The sequence below is a fragment of the Protopterus annectens genome, chromosome 6.part0, assembly GCF_019279795.1.
Source record: "Protopterus annectens isolate FY-2018-M chromosome 6.part0, PAN1.0, whole genome shotgun sequence".
Lineage (NCBI taxonomy): Eukaryota > Metazoa > Chordata > Ceratodontiformes > Protopteridae > Protopterus > Protopterus annectens.
In genome coordinates this window covers 352785105-352802819 of record NC_056737.1, presented here as the reverse complement: position 1 = coordinate 352802819, position 17715 = coordinate 352785105, and positions in this window count along the sequence as shown.

The following is a 17715-nucleotide window of genomic DNA, read 5'->3' as shown; positions in this document are numbered from 1 at the left end:
TCTTTTAACTGGATTTAATCTGCACCCACAAATAAAATGAAATATAGTTTCAATAAAATGTTTCTCAAATTCCTTTGGTACCCTATATACACTGGCTATATACGATAATTTTCCCATCCATATTGTAAAATAAACAAATGACCAGTACACTCACTGTTGATTCCAGGAACTATAATAATGTAATTAATAAAAGATTAAGCAATTTTATCATGACACAACGTCAGAACTGTTGAATAAATGACATTTGACATGCATTCAATAAAAAGAATAGAATAAACACACACCTGTACAATTCAACCAATCATGAATCATCATAAAACACTTAAAACTAATAAAATCACATATCAGTGTATTCACAGAATTGCAAAAAAGTATACTGTAGAATTGTATTTCCACCAATCACACAAATCGAGAGAATCCATTTGCCCATCATATCTCAGCACACCATATCAAATAATAGGGCAATAGACATAAGGTTCAACCAGTTAAATAAAATCTGAAAGAGCCAGGAACACACCCATTGATTTGTTGTACATTCAATAGCATAATAAAGCAACCTCAGCCCTGATGTCTTCCACTAATCAGAGGCAATTTAAAGCTGTATTAAGAAACTCCAAAGTCAGTTCAAAGAATGACTAAAAAAATCCATACTGCAATAATAAATTGACAACACTATTATTAATCAATTTTAGTGGCTGTATATATTAGTTCACTGTTTAGTGAAATGTTTTTGTTAATGCACAGATAACTTGTACCATTAAGTCTTAGTTGCCAGCACATTTCACAATGAAGAAGGAGGTTCTTCCAATTCCAAGCTTCGTTAACGTGCACTTGTTCCAACACTCAAAAAACATTTTGAAATTAGTACATTCCTCAGCATGTCTTTCTAGGGCATTCTTTTTGTCATGTCTGCTAATACTATTTATGTGCTGGTAGATCCTTTTGCTCAAGGAATTGCTGGTCTTTCAGATATAAACTACTGGACAAGATGGACACCAAGCAAGGTACACGACCCTATTAGAAAAATAATAATATTTCCGTTGTACTACAAATTTCTGAATAATTTTACAAAGTGACACACATAAACCTGAAAAAATGTAAGAGCATTTTACTCTTCAAGATGCTCCATTATTCAAATTCCAAAACTTCAGATTTCCACACTTTATTAATTCCTCCATTATTTTCTTATCTGATCTATTTTTTCTGTGTATGTCTTATACCACACTTAAAGACTCCTGTTATAATTTTATCGATGTTTACTATAACATAATCTAGTATCTTGTGAAATAACTTCCCCCTTCTTTATATATCACATATGTGCATACTGCTACTAATCTATATGCTTTCCCTTCCCACCTAAAATTTACTACCATTAATCTCACTAGTTTAACTAAAATATAACCTAAATGATCTATTCCCTTCCTATATAATATAGCAATCCCTGAACATTTTTCATTACCCAAATTCCATAGTATATCCACTTTCCAATTTATTTCTTCTCCATCACTAACTTCTGTCCCCTTTCCCTCTCCCCTTCCCCTTTTTGCATATTATGATTTTTTTCTTCATTTGTATCATTATTTTTCCTTTGTAACTTTTTGTGATCCCTCCTGCTGCATCATTCTTTTTCATTTAAATGACATTCTAGTCTCTTTCTTTCTCCAATCCATCCATACGTGTCCTGTTTGCTTACATTTTATAACACATTTTTAACAATTTATACATATTTATTCCATCAATATTTCTTTTTTCTTTTCATATTTCTCCAAAAATATTTCTATACATTCAGCAGTCTCAGAGAAATGTCATGATAAGTATCTTTTTTAATAGGTTCATAGGTTCACAGGTTGGTACTAGGCTATCTGCCCTAAGGCCTATGCAAGCCTAGCCATAACAATTCCCTGGAATTTTTTTCCCACAATATTTACTTCTCAAGGCAACTGACATGATCCCCGGAGTGAATTTCCTATCTCCCATCCAAACATCAAGGTTCCTTTTGAAGAGGGCCAATGAGGTGCTCTGCTTGACATGTATGGGCAGTCTATTCCAGAGTATGGGGAGTCTCTGGGTCAGGAACCTATCCCTCCAGCATGTTTTGTTCATTGTGATGATAAGGTTTAGATCCCTGGAGCCTGTGGCTCTGAGGGATTGGGATTTCTTTAAGTGGAGCATGTCCAACAGCTCAGGGTTTGACATGGCCTTGTATGTTAAGCAGAGATTGCCTCTGAGTAGGCGATATGCCACAGAGTATAGCTGGAGTTTTTTTTAGATGGTCAGCATATGGCATCTGCCTTAGGCCTGAGATTCTTTTAGTGAGGTATTTCTGTGGCTTTTCCAGCTGTTGCAGATGTCTTGTGAGGTACATACCGATTGGGGCATTATACTCTATAATGGGTCTAATAAGGGATGAGTACAGTGGGACAATGACCTCCTTTTTTCTGGATGAAAAGCTATTAGCGATGAGGTGTGCCACGTAGAAGGATTTTCTGACTGTTGTGGCAATGTGGTTATCGAAAGTGAGACCACTGTCCACTTGTGTCCCTAAGTCTCTCATCACACTTTCGATGTTTAGTGTCCTGCCACCTATGGTAGTTCATGGGTACATGTTTTTTTTCCAAAGGGGATGACTATACATTTCTTGGCATTAAGCTTGAGCCCATGGCTCTGGCACCAGGCATCTGTTTCTGTAAGGCCCTTTTGTAGAATATCCACATCATTTGGGGATTCAATAATGGCTCCCAGTTTGCAGTCATCTGCAAACTTTGTTAGCCAGAGTCCCTTAGTGTTGGCCTGTACTTCAGAGAAGTAGATGCCAAACAAGAGTGGTCCCAGGACTGAACCCTGAGGTACTCCACTTGTCACTTGTCTGGATCTGGATTTGGAGTCAGCTACTTTTACAGTCTGGGTTTTGTCAGTAAGCCAGTTGGCAACCCATTGAGTGACATAGGGATTTATGCCCAGCTTAGTAAGTTTATCTATGATTCCAGAGTGGGGGATGGTGTCAAAGGCCTTGGCGAGGTACAGATAGGCTGTGTGGACCTCCTTACCCTTGTCCACAGCTCTGGAGACCGATTCAAAGAAGTCAATCAGATTCAGGAGACAAGATCTGCCCTTCATAAACCCAAACTGGGTGGGGTCCAGTGTCTGGAGGTTGCCAATGTCTTTGTTTATAAGTTCCATGATAATGCATTCCATGCCCTTGCAGATCAGGCTTGTCAGACTGATGGGACAGTAGTTCCCGGGATCCAAGGTGGATCCTCCCTTATGGAGCAGGATAACTGTAGCTGTGCACCACTCAGTGGGCACGAAGCCTGAGGTGAGGCTATGATTAAACATGACACTTAGGTGGGGTGCCAGTTCATTTTGTAGTTCATGTAGTACACAGCCTGGGATGTCATCTGGTCCCATGGATGCTGTATTCTTAGCTTTGGTGAGTGCTGTTTCTACCTGTGTGGCTGTGATTATCGGAATTTGGCAATCTTTTGGTATTGAGATGGGCCATTTAGGGGGTGAGAGGGGAGTGAAGTTGGCACTAAATCAATTATCTGCCAGGATATTGGCAATATCCTTGGGATCAGTATATTTAATGCCATTCTGTTGTAGCTCAGAGCAGATCTGAGCATTGCCATTTAGATTCTTGACATAACTATAGAATGCCTTGTGGTTGTCTTTGGAATCTTTGGCAATTTTATTTTTGTAACTAGCTTTTGGGGATTTTATGAGGGATCTCAGCTTCTTACTGAGGCTGGTGAGGGAGTTTTTTGCATCCTGGGATTTTCCTCTTTTCTGCAACAGTTTCTTCCTTCTGTTGTATAGTTTGTTTATAGCAGGGGACCACCAGATTGGCTTCCCTTTTTTGGAGAAGATCATCTTGGTTCTATTTGGGATAGCACGATTCATGCATGAGTGGATGTGCTCATACAGTGCCTTAGTGTAGGATTCTGCAGTCGAACTTCCAGATCCCGTCTGCATGGGTGTTGTGAAGTTTGTCACTTCTGACTTCAGTAGCATGAAGTTGGCTTTGGAGAAGCTTTTTAATGAGGTTTCCTTACTGGGGGGTGGGGGTGGGATGTGGATGTCAAGGGTGATTTGCTTATGGTCAGACCTGACCAATAAGGGAGTGACCACTGGTGTGGAGCATCTATCTCCCATGTTGGTAATGACCAGGTCTAGGATATTGGAGCCCCTGGTGGGACAATGGATTAGTTGATCCAGGGCATTGGAATGTATGAATTCCAAGAACCATTGGGAAAAGGAGTTGGTACCCGAGTAGTTTTCCCAATTAATGGCAGGGTAGTTGAAATCACCTAGTATTAGGGTGTTTGGTTGTATCTTAATATTTTCCTGTATGTTTAGGAAGGTGTAGTGAGAATCTTGGGGTATGGTGGGGGATCTGTAACAAGCTACAATTTGGATTGCAGTCTTACCTAGTGTTAGTTGCACCTGGAGTATTTCAGATGCATTGTGTTGGGCAACTAGCCTGGAGGTGTGAATATCCTTGGTGAATCTGGACACTCCTCCACCTTTAGTGTTTCGGTCTTTATTTTGTGGCTGAAAAGTGTGCTAAGAATTGTAGCCTGGTATTGCAGGGCTGCTCTCTGGAGCCTTGAACCAGGTCTCAGTCACTGCACAGATATCGATGTCCTCCATTTTTATGAGTGCCTCAAGAGAGTGCATTTTGAGCTTTAGACTTCTAGCATTGAGTAGCATTAACTTCAGATTTTGCATGCTTGTATCAGTTACGGTGGTGGTTTTATCCTTTGAGCCTTGCCTAAAAAAGGCACTATAGGGGTGGCAAGAGCGTTAGCCAGTAACCTGAATCCCAGGGGTGACAGGTGCAGACCATCTCTGGCAAAGCATCATGGTTTGTCGATCATGTCTTCCCAGGCAGACAAATACTGGATCCCCTTTGAATGACACCAGAAGCTTAGCCAATTGTTGAAGTCAATCATTTTGTCCTTATACTGTGGTATCATTCTGGGCGAAGGCAGGATGCTACTCTGGGTTAGGGTCATACGTGCCTGGGTCACATGATCCAAGAGCTCTTCCATGTCTCTTTTCATGTAGTCCAGGGAGGTACATCTCAAGTCATTTACTTCAGCATGGACAATGACAGAGTCATATTTGTACTTGTGGAGTGACTTGAGTGCATGCGTTATGTGGCAGATCAGAGCACCCGACAGGCAGCTGACTAATTTTCTCCTTGTTCAGCCTGGTGAATGGGACATCAGTGTGCCTGACTATAAAGTCACCTATGACTAAAGTGTTGGGTACACTTTCTTGCCTTAGGGGCTGTTGTTGGGTGGCACACCGGTGTTGTGAGCTATGTGTCACTTTGGTTGTGACTGGTGTTTGTTTGCGTTTTGGCTTCGGAGGCCCTTGTTGCTTGGGCAGGTTAATGTTAAGGGCCTCTGCATATGTGGGTTTAGTGTTGCTATGTGTGGGAGTTGATGGTGTGGGTTTTGAAGGGCTATAAGTTGCTAGAGGTGTAATGCAGGCATTGCCCCAGTATGCCCAGATTCACCAGGTGGACAGGAGAAACCACCAGAAGCTGACCCTTGGACTTGCCTGTTTAGGTTCTTTATTGTTCTTCATTGTAAGGTTTAAGAGCTGTTTTCCCTTACCTTTGCAAGGTACTTTGCAAATGCAGGCTGTTTAGTGCCTATGATTAATTTCTCCTTTTTGACAAGGAGATCTGAGTGCTTGTATCAGTTTCAGGCTTCCTAGTGCTTTACAGCAGGTTCTAGAGCAAGTGCTAGTCACAGGGGTTCAGATTTTAGTGCTGCTACTGAGAAACCAGCTAGTTTTAAGGGAAAATTTGAAGAGCAGACTTTCTAACACCTGGAATAGTTTAACTGTAGCCTCGTAGTGCTGCACGATGTGAAAACTGTGAAAACACACACACTTTTAAGCCAGAAAGTTGAAAGGAATAGAAAAGACTAATACAATTACAATTTCAGAGCTGGAAACCACTCCTCTACCATTAGATAGGCAGTACAATGCTCACCAGTCCCATTGGCAGGCAGTAGGACTACCCTCTGCCACAGCAAGGTCTGGACAGCTCTGAGCACAGAAAATAAAGTCCTGAGACAAGCAAGGTATGTGATATGGACTGGCTAGAAAAGGTGGGAAATGAGCAAACAAGATAGTATATATCTTTTTTTTTTTTTTGAAATAGGCTAAACAATGCAATAATACAGTAAATAAACACAGAAAAGTCTAACACACTTGAGTGTGTAGTCCTAAACAGTAAATGCAATTAAAACTCTACAAAATTAGCTATTTAAAACTTTTTAAATGAAGCAAGGCAAGTGAACAACTGAAAAACGATTTAAGTGGCAGTAATACAGCAGACTAAGTAGCTAGTCTACATATACAGAGAAGTCTATATATACAGAAAAGCAGCTAAAACACACAAACACTTCAGATGCAGTGCAACCTAGAGCACTTGAGTTGTAGCAATATTAAGGCAATTACAGTTATAATAAATGCTGTATAATATACTCTATATTTCCAAAATGTTTGAGAAGCACAGTCAGAACATAAGGAAATTCAGGCAAAACATTTTTTTTTTGAAAGGGAAAAAGGAGAAACAGAAGGCCTTATCAAATATTCTCTCTGTATTAGGTAGAATGAGCTAATCACACTAGACTGGGAGGAGTGTCCCAGATCAGATTTACAGTAGGGGCGGGCAACTGCAAAGCCAGCAAGTATAACACAAGACACCAACAGGGAGGGTCGGTGGGGACACTAAAGCTATTAGCCTATAAAGCATTAGAGAAAGCCACAAAATGAAAGTTTTTAAACAGATAAAGATTTGTAAAGATACAGAATGCTTTAACTGCAAACAAATCAGTTACCCATGCAGATTACAATAAAAGTGCTATATATAAATTGCTAGAAACAATAAACTGTATAAATAATTGAAAAGAAAGCTTTTCCTCTTGTGCCTTTATTCCTGAAGGCACAACAGTCTTGTTCCATATTTCATACCTTTCCATTTCAGGTTCTTCCTTACTCTGAATTCTCAACACAGACTTTTTCTTTTCCACTTCTTCTGTCTTCTTCCTGTCCCTTCTAAGTTCTTTCTTTTCTTTAATCACTTCCGAAAAAGATCTTGTCTCCATTTTCTGTCTTTCCTCTTTGTGTACTTTCTCCATCATTTCACTTCACAATATTTCCTTTCATATAGCTGCCTCACTTTCCTCTGCTAAATCTTTCAATATATCATCCCACTACCCTCCCAACTGAAGGGTTGTAGTTATAACTCCTTTGTCTCATACTACCTATTTCATCTCTTCAAACAACTCCCATTGGAATAAATCTGCATCTTCAATGCGATCTCCCTCTCCTTTTTCCTACATGATCCTCTACTCATCTATATCAACATATATATCCATGGAGTCAGTACTTATCTTTACTCCATTTTGCTTACCCTTATGTTTCTGCACCATTCTCCTAGCCACCACTGCACTAGGAAACAAACAGACAGACACACTCATTGGCTGCATGCTCTGCGAGAGTCATAATGAGTAGGGGTCCATTATTTAAATACAAAAATAACTCCTACTTACAAAATATTTACATATTTAAAAATATTTACATATGTACAAATGCATATTCATAATTTCCTGTTTGATCATGTTATCCTTATTAGACTCCCACTCCTTTTTTCATAAACACCATCTGATTTTACTTAATATTGTTGCTAAAATCCTTTTACCATTATATATAATTTCACGTATTCTTTCATTTCATATCACCCATATAACATAAAAGAATATTCTTTACTTCTACTTTCATAATATGCATATTTAATCATATTAGTGTTTATTTTATCCACTTCTTTTATATCTTCAAAAAATATTTACATAGTTTTCCTCATAACTGTTTTACATTCACAAAACACATGTTCTATAGTTTTTGCTTCTTGACAATGTAAACATATTGTATCACTCTTCTTTTTATATGGCATATTTCCTTTTATGAGCAATGTATCTACTGCCAGTCTCTACAAAAAAAAAAAAATGTGCCAGTCTACTTTCTGATTACACAATTTGTTTATTTTTATAGCTTTAATTTTTTCATGTGTTAGATTTCACCATGGCTTACATAGTAATGTTTTATCATTACATTCTTATACAATGTTTTCCTATCTCTTTCTATCTCATCAATTTTTATTTTCTCAAAAATATTTTTTCTTGGTAACATTTTATTTCTTCTTTTATATACTCTTATGTTTCTGTTTTACTATTTTTACCATACCACCAAATTTATCATGCTTTTATTTATACAGTTTTACTAATAATCTCTAAACTTTTTCATTTATCCACAACACTTTGTACAAATTTAATGAAGCTGTGCACATCACTGGGTTAAGTAACCCTAATCCTCCTCCTTCTTTATTTACATACAAAACTCCTCTTTTTACTGTGTTTAATCTAGAGCCCCAAATGAATGAAAACATAAACTGCAATATTTCCTTTTGAAATACTATTGGCAACATAAATACACTTGCTATGTGTGCTATTTTTTCCATCAGTACTTAATTTATTAAATAAGCCTTTTTTTCTGAAAGATAATTTGCATGTTCTCCTGAAAAGACACATTTGCTTTATTTTTTCTATTGTTTTTTTCCCACTGAATTCTACTTACATCTTTATTCCCAAATTTTGCACTTAACACAGAAATGTCATTCATTATAAAATATATACTCCCCGATCTTTACTACATCACCTAAACCTTTACTTTTCTCTTTATTTAATGCCATCCCTAACATCTCTAAACATTCACTTATGCAAATTATTGCTACTTTTTCCCAAATGATTTTTCCAGTTATTATAATGTTATCTGCATATGTTAATATAACCAGAATTCTTAACCCTTCAGGTGTTATATACCCCACCTCCTTCATTTTTTAATTTATTTCACATACTATCACATTCATGACCAATGTAAAGAGTATATAACTCATTGGGCATCCCTGTCTTACACCACTCTTCATATGTATTTTTACTTTCTTATTACTATATGTTGACATACATACTTTCCTAACTTATGTTATATTCTTTCATTATTTCCCATAAGATTCCACATCCAATTGTGTCAAATGTCTTATTAAGGTCTCCAATCATGGTTTTTGCTTCTTTTTTCTGTTTGTAATATCATCCACAATTTCTCTAACTATAATTAGTAATTCTTTATGACCCTTCCTCCTTATACTATATGTGCTATCTTCCATAATATTTTCCATTTTAATTTAGCATCTCTTTCATATTATTTTCATAAAGATCTTGTAATCCATTATTCACAAACCAATAATGCCAACTCTAATCACCAATAAAATGTAACAATGCAGTAACAGGTACGAAACAGAACCAATGACAGACAGATAATAGCACTTTTGTCCTTCTTCATTTGCTAGAACATCTTCAGAAAATAAGTAAAACATTGGAACTACATCAATTATATACTATTATGCAATCAATTCACAGTGCTACACATCACTTCCTTACAGGCACCATTTTGAAATAAAATTATCTCATTCACTTCAATGGAACTCAGGAAGTTTGAACTTGTAATGGGTGGTGCCTAAGCCTTTTGACAGAATCAAATTATGTCCTCACATTTCAAACAAATCTTCATATCTCTGGAAACAAAGGGGTTATGAAAGAAGTATAAATGGCAAACTCATCAGCCCAAACTATTTTTACAGTGGTAGTATTCTTTAGATTCTAGGTTGTAAACAAAATTTTATAGATTACGGTAAACACAGAAAGAATTACATTTGTAATATTTTGTAAACAATTTACAATATCTGAGCAGCCAATCAAGATACACACATACTGTCAGCAACATTTTATTCATCTAGCTGAGAGCTTTCATATAAGGCTAAGGGGTTTTGTCTATGTTACTTGGTTTTTGAGATATTTAGAAAAATTCTAAAATGATATCTATATAGATGAAAATCATAAAAGCAACAGTTAATATCTGTTTACCTGCACTAGGCAGAGGTCAATTATTAATGCATTTGAGTTTGCCATTGGGCAAGCTTTAAGATTATATATTTTAAAACCTTGTACATAGCATGGTTTTGGAATTATTGATGCAAATATGAACAAGCAACATTTGATTCCTAGAGGCATCAGTAGGAGTTAACTGCAGATGCACCTGGAGGCATCACTCGGATATAATGAGTTAATATTAAAATGATCATTTAAGCTGGGCAAAGTATATCCATTTAATAAGAGTTGCCATGTTAATTCTTTATACTAAAGGCAGGCATTAATGTCTCTTATAAAATTAGAGACCTGCTCTAACACTAGAAAATTAAAGCCGGTGCATGTTTCACAGGGTTCCTAGTAAATGATCGAAGATGCATTTGATCGAATTTGAAAGCATGAAAAAGCAAAATAGCAAAATGGCATATAAGCAAATTCTTTTCCTGGGAAAGAAATTGCTTGGCCGCTTCCACTACTTTGCCATTTTGTGGCTTTAGTACAATCTCAGAGTTGGTATATTTAAGTATGGGGGTGTGGGGGGGGCACCCCCCCACACACACTTTATGTAATGTTTTAATTTTTTTTTTTTTGTGGAACAGCAATTTTTTTTCCCTTGGAAAAAAAAAATCACTGTTCCAAGCATTTGAGATTGTAAGCTTTTGCTTACATGGGATTGATCATTGTTCACTTTTTTAAGCATTCAATGATTTAACATAGACCTGTTTCACAAACCATGCTATGTTTTGCCAAAGTGTTATTCACATCTTTTGTTTTGATTGTATTTTTATGCTCTCTGATATGTTCCACTAGCTTTCTTGTTGTTTTACCAATGTAAAAATTACTGCAGCACTTACATACCCCTAAATAAACTATATTCTTGGACTGGAAATTAAAAATATTATTAAACCTAATGTTAAAATTTTGATTTACAAGAACATACTCTTTGCAACTTAAAATATCATTACAATCCATACATCTACCACATTGGTGCATTCTGTATGTTTCTTGTTTTACTAGAATAACTTGTGCCTTCCATCTCAAAATACTGTTTTAATGCTTTGGTTCTTTTAAAGAAAAGCTTAGGGTTGGTGCCTAATAAGTTGCACAAATCTGGATGGCCCTGTATGATATGACAATTGCTAATTACAATTATTGCCATCTTATTGTAACTGAGAGGTAAGGGAAATCTCAGTTCAAATTCTTTCTCATCAACCTTTGCTTTTCAAATAAACCCATATTTCAAAATGGGCTAATATTTGGAAAGGAAAGTCTTCTGACTCTCACATATTCTTCTATAAGTTCATCTATAAATACCCTGGGATAATGTCTTTGAATGAGCATACACGGATCCTATAGAAAATTCATCATGGGCTGCAAATGCAGTTTCAGTTAAAAGTAGAAAGGCAATCAAAAATATCAATGTTGTTAATATAACTGGTGGCAGCAATGGCAACCTGGTTGTTACCATTGTTGGCATGAATCGGCTGAAATGACAATTTCTTAATTTTACAACTATAGGCCATCTTATCCTAATACTGATTGATTTCTTGTAATAACTTTTGATTTTTTCTTCACAGTTAACATAGACACATGCCTAATTAGCCTGCCACTTATCCCATCCCATAAATATTTTACTTTGTTGAACAAGGGATACTTCACAATATTGTTATTTAATGTTCTCATTTCTTTATTTAAACTGTCCATCTTCAAATGATTCGATTAAACTAATATTTTTAATAACTTAACAGCCTCATTGTAAATTTGACAAATGAAATTAAAATAATGCTCATTTCCTTCTATGCCATTAGGAATCTTGTATACTATCAAGCCCTTTGGAATGATCTCATTTTGGATACATCTAGTTAGATAATAATTGTCGTATTCAACATTTTTAAAAGTAAAAAGCAGTCTTTTGAATTTAAAAATCAAAGACTTACAGTTCTTAATGGATGAATCTGGTTGTTCCTCGATAGTGGTTGTAATGTTCAGAACTGGAAAGTTCACATCGACAAATGGATTGGCCAAACGAGTGGCCACTGCAGCCTCTAAAATATCAGTGTGATGAACCGCCATATTCAGCAAACTGCTGTTGAAATCGGTGCCAGTATTTGAAATTGGAATGTTTCTCTTCATAGTTTGCATTTGCCTCACTTTCCTGAAAATTGACTATGCTTTCAACACAGCATCATTTAAGGATTGAAAAGTGGAGACTAATTCACTAGTCAAGCTATAAAATAAAACTTAAGAACAATGCAGAACTGGGTACAAAACACAACTGATGACAAACAGATATCAGTGCTTTCATCCTTCTTTATTTGTGAAAACTTTTTTAGAATATAAGTAAAATATTGGAAATACATAAATTAAATACTGTTATATGACTGTTATGCAACCAATCCAAAGTGCTATACATCACTTCTTACAGGCAGGCATAACAATAAGTATTTTTTTATTTGTATGTGTATATATACATATATATATATATATATATATATATATATATATATATATATATTTATATATATATATATATATATATATATATATATATATATATATATATATACAATTCATATTTTTACATATTCAGTATATATTGATATTTCCATTTTAAGTATTTCATCACTCTTTTATCCCCAACCAAAACCATATTATTATTTTTCTCTCTGTCCATTTTCCATTGTATCTGATTTCATTAAGGCTAGGATTCAATAAAGCTTACATGGAGCTAATCTCTGTATAAGAATAGTGGCACGGGTTGAACATGGAGTTCAAAGCTTGTGCGATCCAGTACACAAGGCTGGGGGTGTGCACAAGACTCCCAGCACTATTGCAACATGGACACCATGAAATAATGCAAGTCACCTCATTTGCTGCTAAAAACCATGCTCTCTTCGCTCCCCTCCCTGCCCCCAATTCCCTCCCGCCCCCTGTACCTCTAAATTTATAGTACTATAGCCACTCCCCCACTTTCTAGATCCTATCTGCTTTCATCTGGGATAATTCCACCCACCCCCATTCTACTACCTACATTTTAATAGCACCTATTAGCTTTCATCTGACATTCTCCCATCCCCCCTTCCAGTACCTTTACCTCACCACTCTATCTTCTGGTGTTGCATCACCAGGTAAAACAGTTCCTTAACTCACTAGCTGAATCACAGATAATGATATACTCCTCTTTACTACCCCTCTTGTTCACACCATACCTCCTTACCTTGTATGAAAACCAGTTTCACATGGGATTTCAGGTCCCAAAAGGCCATACTATCACCCCAGCTGTAAATCTTTCCACCTTCAACAATACTTACAGTACCAGATCCTATCCAACATCTTGTTCAGTCTATCTACATCTCAACACCAGGCACATTAGCACAAGATCCAAACACTACCACAAACTAATAAACAAATTCCTGAAGTTCATCACCAAATATAGACTCAACCTAATACTTGGTGGTGATAATCACCCCAACCCTGGCCCACTCACTTCAGATACACATACCCCCTCTACTTGCAATCTAAACTACAAACCTACAATTAATAGGCCAACTAACTCTCTCCTAATCTGTCATCTCAATATTAGAAGAATTAATAACAAGGTACATGAATTGCATGCACTTCTGGATGTCCACTCCAATGAGATTCTCTGTTTATCTGAAACCTGTTTAAAACCTAACACTAAAGACAATGAAGTGTTACCACCTGGGTACAACATACACAGGCTGGATTGTGCTTCAAGGAAGGGGGGGTGGGGTAGCTGTACTCTATAAATCTGAGTTGAATGTCACCATAGATGTAATACAACCTCCTCAGATTAATAACTCAGAGATTCTTGCCACCAAATTGTAACTTAATAAAAATAAATGCATTAATATCATCTGTATGTACATTCCCCTAGGTAACAATATATCTACATTTGAAGATGTCCTGCACTGGCTATCATGTCACTACCCCCAAGAAACCCTACTACTTGGAGACTTTAACATAGACTGGGGCACCTGTTCCTCAGAATCCCCAACCACCCATATTAACCAGCATGCATTTACACAAATCATATCCACCCCTACCAGGATAGGTAAACCCAACCAAAAAGAAAGTATACTTGACTGAGTACTCATAAACAGTCACCCCCAACTGTACACCTCTGGTACCCTTCTTAATGGCCTAAACGATCACCTTCTCACATATGTAATTAAGCACAAAACCATTAATTCTCAACAACCCTTACTCAGAAAGGTTAGAAACAATAAAAACTTTGACCCTGACAAATTCCAACAAGAACTAAACTCATGTAATTGGTCTATTCTAAAACACCTCCCCTGAGAGGAAGCAGTAGCATACTTTAGCAACAAATTCCTTGAGATCCTTGATTTGCATGTACCTGTTCGTTCAAAGAGAACCAAGGCAAAAACTGCATCATGGCTTTCTATAGAGTCTAAACTCAAAATTACCCTTAGAAACAAAGCATGGGCTTTATGGCGTTCTTCTAAAGACCCTCAAGATCACATTAAATACAGGCAATCCAGGAACGAAACCAAAAAATCAATTTTACAAGGCAAAAAACAATACTACTGTAATTTACAGCCACTAAATCAAAATAACCCTCAGAAGTTTTGGGCAGGTTTAAATAATCTACTACATCCTGGACAAACTTCAACCCTAATCCCTGCTGCTACTATTGATAAAACCCCTGAAGATGTTTCTGATAGTTTTAACCAATTCTTTACTGAGACAATTCAAGCCCTAACTAGCCAACTACCTCCTAGCTCCCCTGGTCCTGAAAGTAGCACCCCTAGAAACCTACTGGCGTTCAGCTTCCAACCAGTTGCCACTTCACTTATCCGTACCTTGATCAAAAAATTAAAACCCACTACACTTTCTGCTGATCAACTCCCTGCCGAGTACCTACAAAAATCAGCTGATGCTATTGCTTACCCGTCTCAGTACTAATCAATCAAACCATAGTAGAAGCTAAAATTCCCACCATCTGGAAGATATCCTATGTAATCCCACTTCACAAAGGAGGCAGCTCTACTGAATTCTCCAATTATAGGCCAATAGCTATACTCTCTCCACTTGCAAAGACTATGGAAAAATGTATTCATAGACAACTCATGCACCACCTAATCCAAAATCACCTTATGGCAGACAGTCAGCATGGCTTCCATCCTCATCACAGCACTACTTCAGCCCTCCTAGCCTTTACTAACACCATAAACCATAATCGCAACAATAATTATATATCCTCAGCCCTCTTTTTGGATCTTTCCAAGGCATTCGATATGGTTGATCACCAACTTTTAATCCACACCCTGCAAACATTCTGTCTAGATACTGGAGCCCTCCAATGGTTTCAATCCTACCTGAATGGTCGACAGCAGGCTGTCCTCTGACAGAACCAACTCTCTAACCTTCTAACTAATACCCTTGGAGTACCACAAAGCTCTATACTAGGGCCCTTGCTGTTCTCCATCTTCATTAACGACCTTTATACGGTCATCCCAAAAGTCAGCTGTATCCAATATGCTGATGACTCTACTCTGATTTGCTCAGCCACATCTCCAGTAGAGTTATGGTCAGCTACCTAGACCACCTTTAATACAATAGAAAACTGGCTTTCTGAACATCGTCTGATCCTAAATCCCAAAAAAACTAAAATGCTGTTATTTTCACCAACACGTAGGTCTACCACTTTCACCTTTACCATAAAATCAAATGATGGCACAATAATCTTCCCTGACCCATCTACAAAACTATTAGGTGTCATCATAGACAATAATCTAAAATTTGACCTACATGTTAACCAAACTATCAAAACCATCAGTAAAAAACTAGGGTCACTTTACAGAATAAAAGCCTTCTTAACCCCTTCAGCTAAAATTGCCATAGCTCGCTCTCACCTTCTTTCAACCCTTCTGTATGCATCCCCTCTACTCTCGAATTTAAACAAGACTGTCCTTAACAAACTCTCAATTTGGTACAACCACATTGCCAGGATTGCCACTGGGCTGCATTTTAGGACACATCATTGCATCAATCTAAATCAGCTTGGGTGGCTTGAACTACCCAGCCTAATCCAGTATAACCAACTGATTATGGCCTATAAAATCCCTCTATAATCCGGACAATACTCCTGCACTTAAAAATATTATCACCCCCTATAACAATCCTAGACCGCTTCAATTCGACTCTCTAACAAACTACTAATTCAGACTAGCAAAATTAATAACACAGCCAGTGATTCTCTCTTTGCAAACTCTGTAAGTAGATCCTGGAACTCTCTTCCAGCTGATATTACCTTACTTTCCACCTTAGGTCAATTTAAAACTAGACTCAAACAACATTTGTCACTTAACTGGCTATGTCAATGTATCAAGCCTGGCTAACTCTCTCTAGAATGTGTAAAAATCTGTTAACCAGTTTACTGTGTAATTTAATTTAATCCTGACTTGTGCTCAGGATTAACTGTAACCTGTGGAACTTGTTTAACTTGCTTACTTATGTAATCTCTGTAAATAGTCTGTTTGTAATATGTAATGCTAGTATTATATAATGCTGTATCTGCTTACCCTTGGAGCTTTTCTCCCCGGGCCTCCGCTGAAAATGGACATGCATCCAGTCAGACTATCCTGGTCAACAAATGTAAAATAAATAAATAAAAATTTGTGATTCAGCAAGCAGACAGGCATCCGTGTTGGAGCCGTTTCTGCAGCAGGAATGTATTCTGTTACTAACCATGTACATTTCTGCAAAAATCAAAACGGGGGCATGGCAGCTCAAAGTAAAGCATGTATTATGTTTATTAGGCATGCCAATGGTCAAAAATATGGCCATTGGCATGCAAAAGTGTTTTAAGATTGCAAAAATCAAAAGTATTTATTTTTTGCTGATTTCGGACGTTTAAATGGAGCAGACCGGCACACAAATGTTATCGTGCAGAAAATTTTAAAAAATGTAAAAAGACAATTTTATGTGAAAGATGAATTTTGCCATTATAAGGGGTAGCAGGTAGACTCATAACAATGACAGGTTACTGGTAGCTAAGGACATAGGCTCTGGTGTAGTGGTGTAACTAAGGACTAAGGCAGTGAGGTCTGTAAATGAGTTAATTTACTGAATAGCAAAATAGGAGACTGTGTCTGTAGGTACCTAACCATGTAGCAGCTATAATGAGGTGGTGTAAGCAGAAGAAGCAGCTGACATGAGAAGGGGGTGTGTCATGTACACTGGAGCTCTGTGGCTCATATTTGCACTCAACTAAGCACAGCTAAGCAAGGGGTGTGTCTGAGGCTGCTTAGCTGTGTTTAGCTGATTCAAGAAGTGATGAGCATGTTCGTGTCCCAGGAAGGGCCTTTTCTCCTCAGCAATGTTTATATTAGCTGAAACAGTTTGTGTGGCATGCTGCGGGAAATAGAGGAAAAAAAAGAAATAGCAGAATAAAGGAAATGAAATACAAATCACTAATACGGACTTTGCCACTTAAAGTGGCCCATTCAAACCCCTCAATAATATAGCTGGCAGTTGGACTGTATCATAGTCTGCCAATCACAATCACAGCATCAGCAGCACCAGCACACCAAGTATGCAAACACCTTTCAGTCTGTTTTATTCCACAAACTCTGCACCATTGGTGTACACACTTGGGAATGTTAGCTGACAAAATGTTAGGGGCTGCTGCTGCTTTGCTACATCTGTATGTGCTACAGACTGATGG